The 12,678-nt window shown below is 47.8% G+C and overlaps 1 protein-coding gene and 1 long non-coding RNA gene across 5 annotated transcripts in view; one reads left to right on the forward strand and one right to left on the reverse strand.

Annotated features, from left to right (window-relative positions):
* Window positions 1-22: 22 nt before the first annotated feature.
* On the reverse strand, window positions 23-6,555 carry LOC129697510 (uncharacterized). The gene is made up of 2 exons (XR_008723537.1): window positions 6,388-6,555; window positions 23-4,886 (listed from the first exon to the last, which is right to left on the reverse strand). It is a non-coding gene; the product is annotated as an uncharacterized LOC129697510 (long non-coding RNA).
* A 114-nt stretch (window positions 6,556-6,669) lies between these two features.
* LOC129697502 (cullin-9) overlaps window positions 6,670-12,678 on the forward strand; it is a 143,391-nt gene continuing 137,382 nt past the window's right edge. For 3 of the 4 annotated variants that reach the window (XM_055636136.1, XM_055636135.1, XM_055636137.1), the window contains exon 1: window positions 6,670-6,946. The gene's annotated coding sequence lies outside the window, so the exon portion shown is untranslated. The remainder of the gene's footprint in view (window positions 6,947-12,678) is intronic. The other variant, XM_055636134.1, reaches the window with a different exon arrangement.

Raw genomic sequence — 12,678 nt, forward strand, 5'->3', positions numbered from 1 at the left:
TTTTTGTTGTGTTTGGATCCTGTTAATTCTTTGCTTTTGGAGCTCTGGAGGATATTTGGATATAAACAGCACTGTGCATGGAAACATCTTTCTGCATTAACAGAATTTAAAATGCTCTTTAAATAAGTGTAATAAATCTTGCAACCAGGAATTGTGTAGGGGTGTGGCAACCACGGCACAAAGTAAATGGAAGTTCTGCCCTGGCAGGGTGCACATGTGTTGGTGTGGCTGAGTACAGATGTTAGTTTGCCTGCACCAGAATCTTTGAGTGTTTGTGTGTGACTGCCTGTCTGTGTGTTGCTGCTAGATTTGATCTGCTGCATGTGTACACGTTGGTGCAAGCCTGTTAGCCCCTGCCTCTGTAGGTGGGCTCATTCTTTATCTGGTGACAGGCCCCTTGCATTCACTGTGTGCAGGCACCCACTTTGAGTACTGACGACAAAGATCTTCCACGTTTATCATCTCTTGACTCTTCCCTTTCTGAATCTCTGTCCATTTCAGGTGATAGGTTAATGACAAACATCTATTCCAGGTCCACAGGAATCTCTACCATACTTCCTTCCACTCTGCCTCCAGTAAGAACTCTGTTCTCTCCCAATCTCTTCCCCTCCATGTATCTGCTCTGACCATTAGACTTTCTGCACAGATGCTCTGATGTCTTCCTCAACCATGATGTCCCTTTTTTCTACAGATGATGCTTGACCTGCTGAATGTTTACAGCTTTCTCTGTTTTTATTATTCCAGGCATGCTTTGTTTTATTTTCTTGCTCATTTGAGGTTATTCTGAGTCTAAAATGGTGCATGCCTCCTTTCATCAACTTCATTGTTACAAGAGATGCATTCTGTTTGAAGACAAGAATTCTGTTCATGAATGTGCCAGGAATGGAAGCAGAGGCGATTAGTTTGAACTTAGCATTATGTTTGGCACAGACATTGTGGGCCGAAGGGTATGTTCCTGGACTCTACTGTTCGATGTTCTGCCCTTGGACATTTATTCGTGGACATTTGTGTTACTTCGTGTTCAAATCCTTAGGTTCGAATGGGTGAAAATGCTGCATGCACTGCCATCTGTTGGACTTTATGTCACACTTCAGATTTATGTCAAAAAGCAGAAAAAAGGTTTTGACAAATAAAAAGAGTGCCAGAAACAGTCAACAGCACCATCTGTGGAGAGAGTTAACGTGTCAGGTTTCTGACTTGAAGAAATGTCATTAACCTGGACTATCAATTCTAATTCCCTTTCTACAATTGTCTGACGCTGAGCATTTCCAACATTCTCAGTTCTTTCTATCAGATAAATTGAGTTATGGTGATGCAAAAGACGGCAGATGCTGGAATCTGGAGTAAATAAAATGCTGGAGATACTCAGCAAGTTGAGCAGCATCTGTGGGGAGAAAATAATTGTCGATGTAATGGTGTGGTTTGGCAGGAACTTCCAGAATGTAGACTTATTATGAAAGACTGATGATATATTTCCAAATAAAGACGGAATGAGAGTAGACGGGGAACTTGAAACAAGTGGTGTCCACTGTCTTCCTTCGTGGTAAGATCATAGGCTTGGAAGGTGCTGTTGAAGTAATGTAGGTGAGTAACCGCAGTGCATTCAGGAGCAGTGACTGGTGCTGGAGGGAATGAATGGTTCGTATGATGGAGAGGTGCTAATTGCATGGGGTGTATTAGGTGAACAGTGCTCCACCATGTTGCCTACTTCTGCCTTATCAGTGGTAAAAAGGTCTTGGGAGTCCCGTGAGCCATTGCCACAGCCTCAGGGATGAGGGACCTTCATTTTGTGAACAGATGGGAGAAGCTGGAGTTGTTCTCCTTCGAATGGAGGATGTGAAGGAATTTAATTGAACATAAAGGTGTTCAGCACAGGAACAGACCATTCGCTCAGGATGTCTGCCCACCGAGATGCCAATGTAAGCTGCAGATGGACTATCCCTCCATTTTCTGTTTGTTCATGTCTCCAAATGTCTCTTAAATGTTACCATGGTAACGTGTAAATTCATGGAGGTTAGAAAGAGTGGGTAGAGAGAAACCGTTCATATTAGAGGATGTGCCAGGAACGAGATTTAGAATGAACACGAGTTCATGCAAAATCTGACAGTGAAATACCCTGTTAGAGAGAGTGTTGGAGGCAAAATCAATCATGCTGTTAAAAGAAACCTGAAAGGTTAAACAAAAAGGAAAATGACCAGTGTGTTGGTGGGGAGAGGGAGGGGGAAGGGGACTAGCTGGATTACAATTTCTAAAGAGCTAGTATAGATTGGACGTACAAGTACATAGTTCCCTGAAAGGGATGATACAAGTAGGGTGATGAAGAAGACATGAAGCATGCTTGTCTTCATGAGTCAGGGCACTAAGTACAGGAGTTGTGACTTCATGTTACAACTGTACAAGTTGTTGAGACCCCAGTTGGAGTATTCTGTGCAGTTCTGGTTGCCCTGCTATAAGAAATATGTTATTAATCTGGAAAGAGTGCAGAAAAGATTCATGGGGATTTAACCAGGACCGGAGGGTTTGATTTATAAAGAGAGGCTGAGACCCAGGAGCAGAGGATATTGAAGGATGACCTTTAGATGCGTATAAAATCACAATCGGCATAGCTAATGTGAATGTTTTTCCCAGGGTAGGGGGGGTCTAAAACTAGACTTATTTAAGGTAAGAGGGGACATATTTAAAAGGGATCTGAGGGGTAGCTTTTTCACACACAGGATGGTGGGTAAATAGAACGAGCTGTCAGCCTGCAGATGCAGATACAATACAATTACAATGTTTAAAAAAAACCATTTGGATAAGTATATGGGTAGGGAACGTTTACAGGGATAAAGTCCAACACAAGACAATATGACTAGACACAAAATGCAGGAGTAACTCAGCGGGACAGGCAGCATCTCTGGAGAGAAGGAATGGGCGACGTTTTGGGTCGAGCCTTCTTCAGACTGATGTCAGGGGAGTGGACGGTACAGAGATACTATAAAATGTCATCGGAGACTGTTAGACTGGCGGAAGAACTGGGCAGGGGGATGGGATGGAAAAGGGAAAGCAAGAACTACTTCAAGTAAGATAAGTCAATGTTCATATCGTTGGGGTGTAAGCTACCCAAGCGAAATATGAGGTGCTGTTCCTCCAATTTGCGCTGGGCCTCTGACAATGGAGGAGGCTCACGACAGAAAGGTCAGATTGGGAATGGGAGGGGGAGTTAAAGTGCTGAGCAACTTGGAGATCAGATAGGTTTATGCGGACTGAGTGGGGGTGTTCAGCAAAACGATCGCCGAACCTGCCGAGGGAAAAATTTAATAGGCACGTGAGGGGCAAATTGTTCACACAGAGGGTGGTGGGTGTATGGAACAAGCTGCCAGGGGAGGTAGTTGAGGCAGGTACTATTACATTTTAAAAACATCTGGACAGGTACATGGAAAGGTTTGTAGGGATATGAACCATATACAGGCAGGTGAAACTAGTGAATTGAACTAGGCAAACAAAACGGTATGAAGAATGAAAGTGTACATAAGAGATCTTTTTAATATATCATTATGTTGATGAATCCATTAAGGAACAAACAATTTTAGAGCGTACTGTCTAACGAGAAAGGTCCTGATGATCTGGTGGTTAACAGGCCTTTAGTAAACAGCAAGAACAATAAAATGAAGTTACATCTCAAGACTTTGTTCAATCTGAAACTAGAGTCTTAAATCTGAATAAAACAAACTGCACAAGAAGTCAAGTCGTCAAGTTTATTTGTCATATAGACATACAAGGTGTGCAGTGACATGAAAGTGGCAATGCCTGCAGATTGTGCAAAAAGAACAAAACAGAACATAACAGAACCAGTATTTACATTTACAAAAATAAAAAGACACAACACAACAGTAAATTAGTCCCTGGTGAGATAAGAGTTTACAATCCTGGTGGCCTGTGGGAAGAAACTCCGTCTCACCCTCTGTTCTCACAGCGTGACAGCGGAGGCGCTTGCCTGACTGTAGCAGCCGCAACAGTCCGTTCGTTGCTGAGGTGGTAGGGGTCCTTCATTATCTTGCTGGCTCTGGATCTGCACGTCCTGGTGTATAGGTGAGGGGGGTAAGTGTAGTTCCCATAGTGCATTCGGCTGAACGCGCTACTCTGCAGAGCCTTCCTGTCCTGGGCAGAGCTGTTCCCAAACTAGATTGCGATGTTAACGGACATGATGCTTTCTACAGCCCCAGAGTAGGACTGAAGGATCCTCAAAGAGACTGAATTTCCTCAGCTGCCTGAGGTGGTAAAGGTGCTGCCTTGCCCTCCTCACCAGTGCGGCAGTGTGTGTTGTCCATGTCAGATCCTCTGTGATGTGGACTCTCAAGTATTTGAAGCTGCTCACCCTATCCACAGTAGTCCCATTTATCCCCAGTGGCGTGCCAAACCAAGACGTGTCATAAATATGGGGATGATGTTTACCTTGTCTGATTACCGCTACAAGGTCAGTGTCAAAAAAACAAGTTGGCCAATAGTCAAAAGAGTCAAGCGAGTTTTATTGTCATGTCAGATAGGACAATGAAATTCTTACTTGCTGCAGCACAACAGAATATGTAAACATAATACTGAATGGGAGATAGAAGTTCAATGTGTCTATAGACCATGGACCATATATACACAATAAATAAACAGATTAAGGACTAAGAATGAGAACAGATGGCAACAAATCTTTACTATATACTTCCTGTGATGTCTATGGTGCTGAGTTAGTTAACAAACTTAAGGGATGGATAACCCTTTAGGTATTAAGGGAATGGATGTTATTGGAGGATAGTGGGGCTGAGATGGTAGACCGACCCAGGCCTTAGTGAATGGCAAAGCGGAGAGGTCCAAGTTCCTACTCCTGCCCAATGTCTTGGTTTTCCGTGGCATGCCTACAGATGGAGGATAATTGGTAATAATGGTTTTGTTAGTAAAAAAATCGGAGAAATACTTCACTGGATGCACAAGAGACCGCCTTCATATAAACAAGTATAACATACTTGCAAAGTAACATTAGCAAATTTGCAGATGACACAAAGCTGGGTGGCAGTGTGAACTGTGAGGAGGATGCTATGAGGTTGGGTGAGTGGGCAGATGCAGCTTAATGCAGATAAATTTGAGGTTATCCACTTTGGTGGCAAAAACAGGAAGGCATATTATTTTCTAAATGGTGTCTAAAAAGGATCTAAAATGGTATCTAAAAGATCCCACATAGGAGATTAGTGGGCAAAATTAGCGCACATGCTATTGGGGTAGAGTGCTGACATGCATAGAAAATTGGTTGGCAGACAGGAAACAAAGAGAAGGGGTTAACTGGTCCCTTCCAGAATGGCAGGCAGTGACTAGTGGGGTACTGCTCTGTGCTGGGACCGCAGCTAATTACAATATACATCAATGATTTAGATGAAGGGATTCAAAGGAACATTAGCAAATTTGCAGATGACTCAAAGCTTGGTGGCAGTGTGAACTGAGGAGGATGCTATGAGAATTCAGGGTGACTTGGACAGGTTGGGTGAGGGCAGATGCAGTTTAATGTGGATAAATGTGAGGTTATCCACTTTGGTAGCAAAAACAGGAAGGCAGATTATTATCTGAATGGTGTCAAGTTGTGAAAAGGGGAAGTCCAACGTGATCAGGGGGTCCTTGTTCATCAGTCACTAAGTAAGCATGCAGGTACAGCAGGCAGTGAAGAAAGCGAATGGCATATTGGCCTTCATAACAAGAGGAGTTGAGTATAGGAGCAAAGTGGTCATCCCGCAGTTGTACAGGGCCCTAGTGGGACCACACCTGGAGTATTGTGTGCAGTTTTGGCCCCCTAATTTAAGGAAGGATATTCTTGCTATTGAGGGAGTGCAACGTAGGTTCACGAGGTTAATTCCCAGGATGGCGGGACTGTCATATGTTGATAGAATGGAGCAGCTGGGTTTGTATACTCTGGAATTTAGAAGGATGAGAGGTGTTCTTGTTGAAACATATAAGATTGTTAAGGGTTTGGACACGCTAGAGGCAGGAAACATGTCCCCGATGTTGGGGGAATCCAGAACGAGGGGCCATAGTTTAAGAATAAGGAGTAAGCCATTTAGAACGGAGATGAGAAAATATTTTTTCTCACAGAGAGTGGTGAGTCTGTGGAATTCTCTGCCTCAGTGGGCGGTGGAGGCAGGTTCTCTGGATGCTTTCAAGAGAGAGCTCGATGGGGCTCTTAAAAATAGCAGAGGCAGGGGATATGGGGAGAAGGCAGGAACGGGGTACTGATTGTGGACGATCAGCCATGATCACATTAAATGGTGGTGCTGGCTCGAAGGGCCGAATGGCCTATTCCTGCACCTATTGTCTATAACAGGGCAGCGCAGAACAGGCTGTTAGGCCCAGGATGTCTATACTATCTCTCACCGGTTAGGCAATCTCTGGAGAGAGAAAGCTTTCATCGCCCGCCGGCCAGCAATGCCCCATGCCCGCTGCCAGGGGGACGGACGGGTGCGGGAAGGAGCAGCAGATGCTGGTGACACCGCGCGTCGGGTCGGGTCGGGCAGCGTCTGGTCTGAGGGGACAAGGGCCGGAGCGGGCGGAGCCGGTGACGTCGGCGCCGCGTGTCACGGGTCGGGGCCCGGAGTGCGGGAACCGGAAGTGGCGGCGGCTCCGATCTTGCGTCACAACCGGGTGGAAGTTGTGGGCGCATGCGTGTGTGGAACGGGCCGCCGCCAAGAGAGTGACGAAGCGACCGCGGCCGGGAACCGGGAACCGGGCAGAGAGCGGGCACCACCGGGCAACCGGCACCGGGCAGAGAGCGGGCGGCACCGGGCAGAGAGCGGGCGGCACCGGGCAACCGGCACCGGGCAGAGAGCGGGCGGCACCGGGCAGAGAGCGGGCGGCACCGGGCAACCGGCACCGGGCAGAGAGCGGGCGCCACCGGGCAACCGGCACCACAGAGCAGGCTCCGAGCAGCGCCACGGTGAGTCCCTCCCTCCCTCCCTCCCTCCCCACCATCCATCCATCCATCCAAGAGGGGCAGGAACGAGTGGAGGGGTCGGTGTGGGGGGGGGAAGAGAACGGTCCGGATGGGAGGGAGGGAGGTTGAGGGGGGGAAGCAGGACTGGGACAGGTAGTATATGTGTCCACAGTGTTTGTCATATGGGACAATGGACTTATTACTTGTAGCAGCGTGATGGCTCTGTAATCACAGTTCATAAATAACACAATTTGTCAAAAGAAAGTTCAAGAAATTAATAAAAAGCATTTGGTGTCAAACAAAAGCTCATAGTCTGCAGTGCAACCAAGACTGGTTGCAGTTTGGTTAGTGTTTGTATATTCAGGAGACTGATGGTTGTTGGGAAGAAGCTGTTCATGAACCTGGAGGTCACGGTTCTGAGTGCTAATACCTTCTTCCCGATGGCAGGAGAGAAATGAGAGTATGGCCAGGGTGTGAGGGTCCTTGATGATGCTGGCTGCCTTTTTGAGGCAGCACCTCCTCCTTCACCACTTACACTTTGATGGTAGGGAGGTCAGCACGCATGATGGATTGGGCAGTGTCCACCAATTTGTCATCTCCTACATTCCTGGGTATTTTGAGTTGCTGAGCTAGGCTGTTCCTGCAGCTCTTCTTAAATAGCGGGACAACATTTATCACCCGCCAGCCTTTTGGCACCTCATACGTATTTAATGATGACTTATAAATCTCCACCAGGGCACCTGCAATTTCATCTATAACTTCCCACAGCATCCTCGGATATATCTGTCCAGACCCGGGAGATTCGTTTACCATGCTGAGAGATGACTGCTTTGATTTATTTTGGAGACCTATTCTCTCTCTTTGGTCACCCTTTTTTCCCTTAATGTACATAAATTCTCTTTATTATCCTTAATATTATCTACGAGAGCTAGGGCTCCCCCCTTTTCACGACAGTGGCTAGAGGAAATATATGTGTGGCTTGATCATTGGGAGGGGAGGAAGTGAGAAATAGGAGATAGGGGTTCTCCCTGACATTTTAAGGGATTGCAGTAAGCATTCAGTTGTTGAATGTTTATTCCACCTTGGTCAGAGTGATATCAACTGCTCTGTGATTTAAGTGGAAATAATGAGTGTTGATCTCTACCAGTCAGGTGTCCGCAAACAAGCACGACCTGTGTGGAGGAGGGAGTGGGAACCCTCCCCTCATTCAGATTGTGATTATGAGTTGATTATGAGAATGATCTAAAATTTAAATATTTGTTAAAGGGACCAGAACGTTGTAGAGAATAATCCTTTGGAGTGGGACAGAGGCACAGTTAGTGGAGCTGCTGCCTCAACCCCAGAGATATGTTCATTCCTAGCCTTGAATTATGTATATGTGGAGTTTGCCTGTTTTTGCTGCAACTGTGGATTTCTTCCCAGTGCCCCAGTTTTCTCTCTGAACACAAAGATCTGTTGGTTTAAGAAGGAACTGCAGATGCTGGAAAATCGAAGGTACATAAAAAAGCTGGAGAAACTCAGCGGGTGTAGCAGCATCTATGGAGCGAAGGAAATAGGCAACGTTTCGGGCCGAAACCCTTCTTCAGACTGATCGGGGGTGGGGGGGGCGGGGAGAAGAAAGGAAAAAGGAGGAGGAGCCCGAAGGCTGGGGGATGGGAGGAGACAGCAGGAGGGCTGAGGAAGGGGAGGAGACAGCAAGGACTAACAAAATTGGGAGAATTCAATGTTCATGCCCCCAGGATGCAGACTCCCCAAGCGGAATATGAGGTGCTGTTCCTCCAATTTCCAGTGTTGCTCGCTCTGGCCATGGAGGAGACCCAGGACAGAGAGGTCGGATACGGAGTGGGAGGGGGAGTTGAAGTGCTGAGCCACCGGGAGGTCAGGTTGGTTATTGCGGACCGAGCGGAGGTGTTCGGCGAAACGATCGCCCAGCCTCCGCTTGGTCTCACCGATAGATCTGCTGACATCTAGAGCAGCGGATGCAATAGATGAGGTTGGAAGAGATGCAGGTAAACCTCTGTCGCACCTGGAACGACTGCTTGGGTCCTTGAATGGAGTCGAGGGGGGAGGTAAAGGGGCAAGTGTTGCATCTCTTGAGGTTGCAAGGGAAAGTGCCCGGGGAAGGAAGGGAAGAATTGACAAGGGAGTTATGGAGGGAGCGGTCGTTGCGGAAGGCAGATATGGGGGAGATGGGAAGATGTGGCGAATGGTGGGGTCACGTTGGAGGTGGTGAAACTGACGGAGGATTACTTGTTGTATGTGACGGCTGGTGGGGTGAAAGGTGAGGACTAGGGAGACTCTGCCGTTGTTGAGAGTGGGGGGATGGGGAGAGAGAGCAGTGTTGCGGGGTATGGAAAAGACCCTGGTGCAAGCCTCATCTATGGTGGAGGAGGGGAACCCCCGTTCCATGAAGAATTTTTTGTGTACCTAAGATCTGTGGGTTGGTTGATATGTTGTAAATTGGTCCTATTGGTAGAATCTGAGGGAAGTTGATGGGAAGGTGGGGAGATAGATGAGAAATAGTATATAATTGCAAATTTAGAGAGAAATGTACAGTGAAACACTGAAATAAAGCGTTTGTTTCATCCAATGATTTGATGAGTAGGTAAATGTTGGTATTGAGGCAATGACGCACCAAAACATTATTACTCAATGAAGAGTCATACAGTGTTTAAATAGGCCCTTTGCATTACTTGCCCACACTGACCAACATGCCCCACCTACACTGGTCCCACTTGCCCACGATTGGCGCAGAACCCTCTTAACCTACTCTATCCATGTACCTGTCCAAATGTCTTTTAAACGTTATGATAGTACCTGTAGATGATATGTGCATGTACCTTTAACATAGTGACCTCACCACTACTAACCACTCCCCATATCACATGTATAAATACAACCTCCCCACCCACTGATCTCTCTCTAGTTCCCGTGACAGACCACGTACAGCTAGTGCAGTAATGTATGTTACAGTATGAATAAAGTGAAGGAAAGACACAGTGTGTTGATGACACTTCTTTACATGGTGTCAGAAGTGGGATCAATGTGTCCTCAAGTACCTCCACTGGCAGCTCATTCTATATACCCACCACCCATTGTAAAATAGTGACTCCTCTGGTTCCTATTAAATCTTCCCCCCCCTTCTCATAGAACAGTACAGCACAGGGACAGGCTCTTTGGCCACAATGTTCGTGCTGAACGTGATGCCAAGACCAACTCTTATCTGCCTGAACATAATCCATATCCCAGGCAAGAGCCGTAAGTAATTACTCAGGGTAGGCATGAAGCAGTCAGTCGACTTTTAAAAAATCCACGCATGTGCATAAAATCTCAAAACCCGTGTATGCACAGAAAAATCGTAAAAACCGCGCATGCGCAGATGGGTCCTGTTGGCAGTCAGTTGACTTTTTAAATATCTTAAACGCTCATGCGCAGATTGGCCTCCTCTCCTGTGGGCATGCGCAGCATCTTGTGCGCAATCCACGGTGCAAAGGCAGAATATCACCTGTCTTTATTGCCCATTGCAAGTGAAGCAGCGTCCACAGTACTTGAGTTGAACATAGTTACAATACGATACGATGGCATTTTATTGTCAGACCGAGTTCTGAAATTTGTTTCTGCATACAGCCATACAATAAAATAAAGAACACAACACACAATAGAGTCCAACATAAAACATCCCCACAAAGCAGAATCAAAACATTTCCCACTGTGAGGGAGGCACCAAAGTCAATCTTCCTCGATGTTCCTGATGTTCACCCGTGGTTGGGGCCCGCCACTTAGGCCCGCTCTATGGAACTCCGACGTCGGAACGGGAGGCCAACCTCAGCGGCTTGGACCTACGAAGCGGCCGCTATCCACCGGAGTCCGCGGCTCTCGAAGTCCCTAGGCCGCGCCAGGCGGAGATTCACGCTGGCGGCCCTCGGCAAAGGGCCCCAGGGACTCCGTGATGTCCGTCGGCGCCACCCGCGCTGGGAGCTCCACGAACCACAGCCCCGCGACATGCAGGCCCAACGCTCCGGAGCTTAAAACGGCGATCCAGGTAGGAATTGCCCGCTCCGCGGTGAATCCAGCATCGCGCTGCCGCTGCTGAAGCTCTAGTCCGGTCCCCAGTCTCAGGTAGGAAAGGCCGCTATGATCCAGTGGTAGGCCACGAGGCGGGGGGGGGGGCGCGAGGACGCGACTCGAAGAAATAGTCACATCCTCGCCAGGAAGCGACTGGGTAGCGGTTTCCCCCTTACCCTACCCCCCTCCCCCACATAAAAAACTAAAGAAATCTCCCAAACAAACTATTTAGACAAACTAAAATTTAAAAAAGATTAAAAAACAGACAGTGCAGGCAGTGCAGCGCCCCCTTCTGCTTGGGATGGGGTCAAGACCGCCGACGCCCGACACCTCGTGGCGAGGGTGGTGTCTGCGGGCCCTGGCTGGAACCGAGCCTGGTGCTCGAGCTGGAGTGAGAGCCGAGACCGGGGCTTGGGATGAGGCCGTGGCCGGGGTCGAGAAAGAAGCTGCCGCTGGATCCAAGGACGAGCCTGGGTCCGTGGTCAGGGAAGAGCCTGGAGATGAGGTCGTAGCCTGCAGTAAAGACCAGGCAGCGGCCGAGCTGACGGCTGGAGTCTACAGCCAGGGCCGGGCCAAGTACGAGAACCAGACCGAGTTCTAGGCCCTGGCACTGCTCTACGATCTGGGTTGGGAATGGGAGTGAAGGGAGGATGATGAGGATAATGAGGAGGAGGGAGATGGGATGGGGAGTGGGGTTGTAGAGGGAGATGGGGGAGGAGGAGGGGGATGCCCACTCCCTATCTACCCTCACTCCCCCCCTCTCTACCACCCCCCCCCCCCCGCATTCTCTCCCTGTCCCTCTACCCCCCCCCCCCCCCCCCCCCCCTCTCCATCTCTCTCTATCCCCTTCCCTCTCTTGTTAAGGTTCATTTTTTAAAACAGCCAACTCGCAGTGGGTTAGGTAAGTATGCAACAGACGCTTAACTCTCGAGCTACAACTCCAGTGAACAAAGACATAAAGCAACTTTTATAGTATTTTGGAAACGTTGTCACAAGTTTATACAGAGTTGCAGCAATGACGTTTAACACAAATCAATCACAGGCTGTACCCGTTCAAAGTATACTTGTCACTAATACAATACACTTGTCATATCTTGGTTATATCAATCACAAACTTTAGTTACAAAACCTCTAAACAACAGGAACTTAGTCAAAAGCCCAACAGTCAAAAGCGCACAGACAGCGTTTTTTTTGTCAAAGTCTTTTCAGATTCTTGAACATTTTCATTAATAACGAGAAATAAAGTATGGATTTTTCAGATAAGGCGATTTCGGACTCCAGGGGGAAAATCTCTAGCAGAATATGTAAAAAATTTACCGTTAGGCGTCGTTTTTTCGAGAAGATGTGATTATACACAAACAAACACGCACACATCCAAGATCAGAGTTTTAATAAGTACTAGACCAAGTGCAGACCCGTTGGTTGGGGGGGGGGGGAGGTGGGGGAAGCGGCATGCAGCGTCACACACACTAACTATCCCCCCCCCCCCCGCACTCACGCTAATTACCCCCCTTGATATTATATTGATATTATTAATTTGCTCCTTTTACCCCATAACCACCGTATCTACTGACGCATAGCCCCCAACTTGCAGTCACATCTAGAGGGGGGGGGGGTTAGAGAGTGAGGGCAGAGAGAGACAGAGACACAGAGAGGGGCAAGAGGGATGG

Source organism: Leucoraja erinacea, chromosome 5 (assembly GCF_028641065.1).
Source record: "Leucoraja erinacea ecotype New England chromosome 5, Leri_hhj_1, whole genome shotgun sequence".
NCBI classification, from domain to species: Eukaryota; Metazoa; Chordata; class Chondrichthyes; order Rajiformes; family Rajidae; genus Leucoraja; species Leucoraja erinaceus.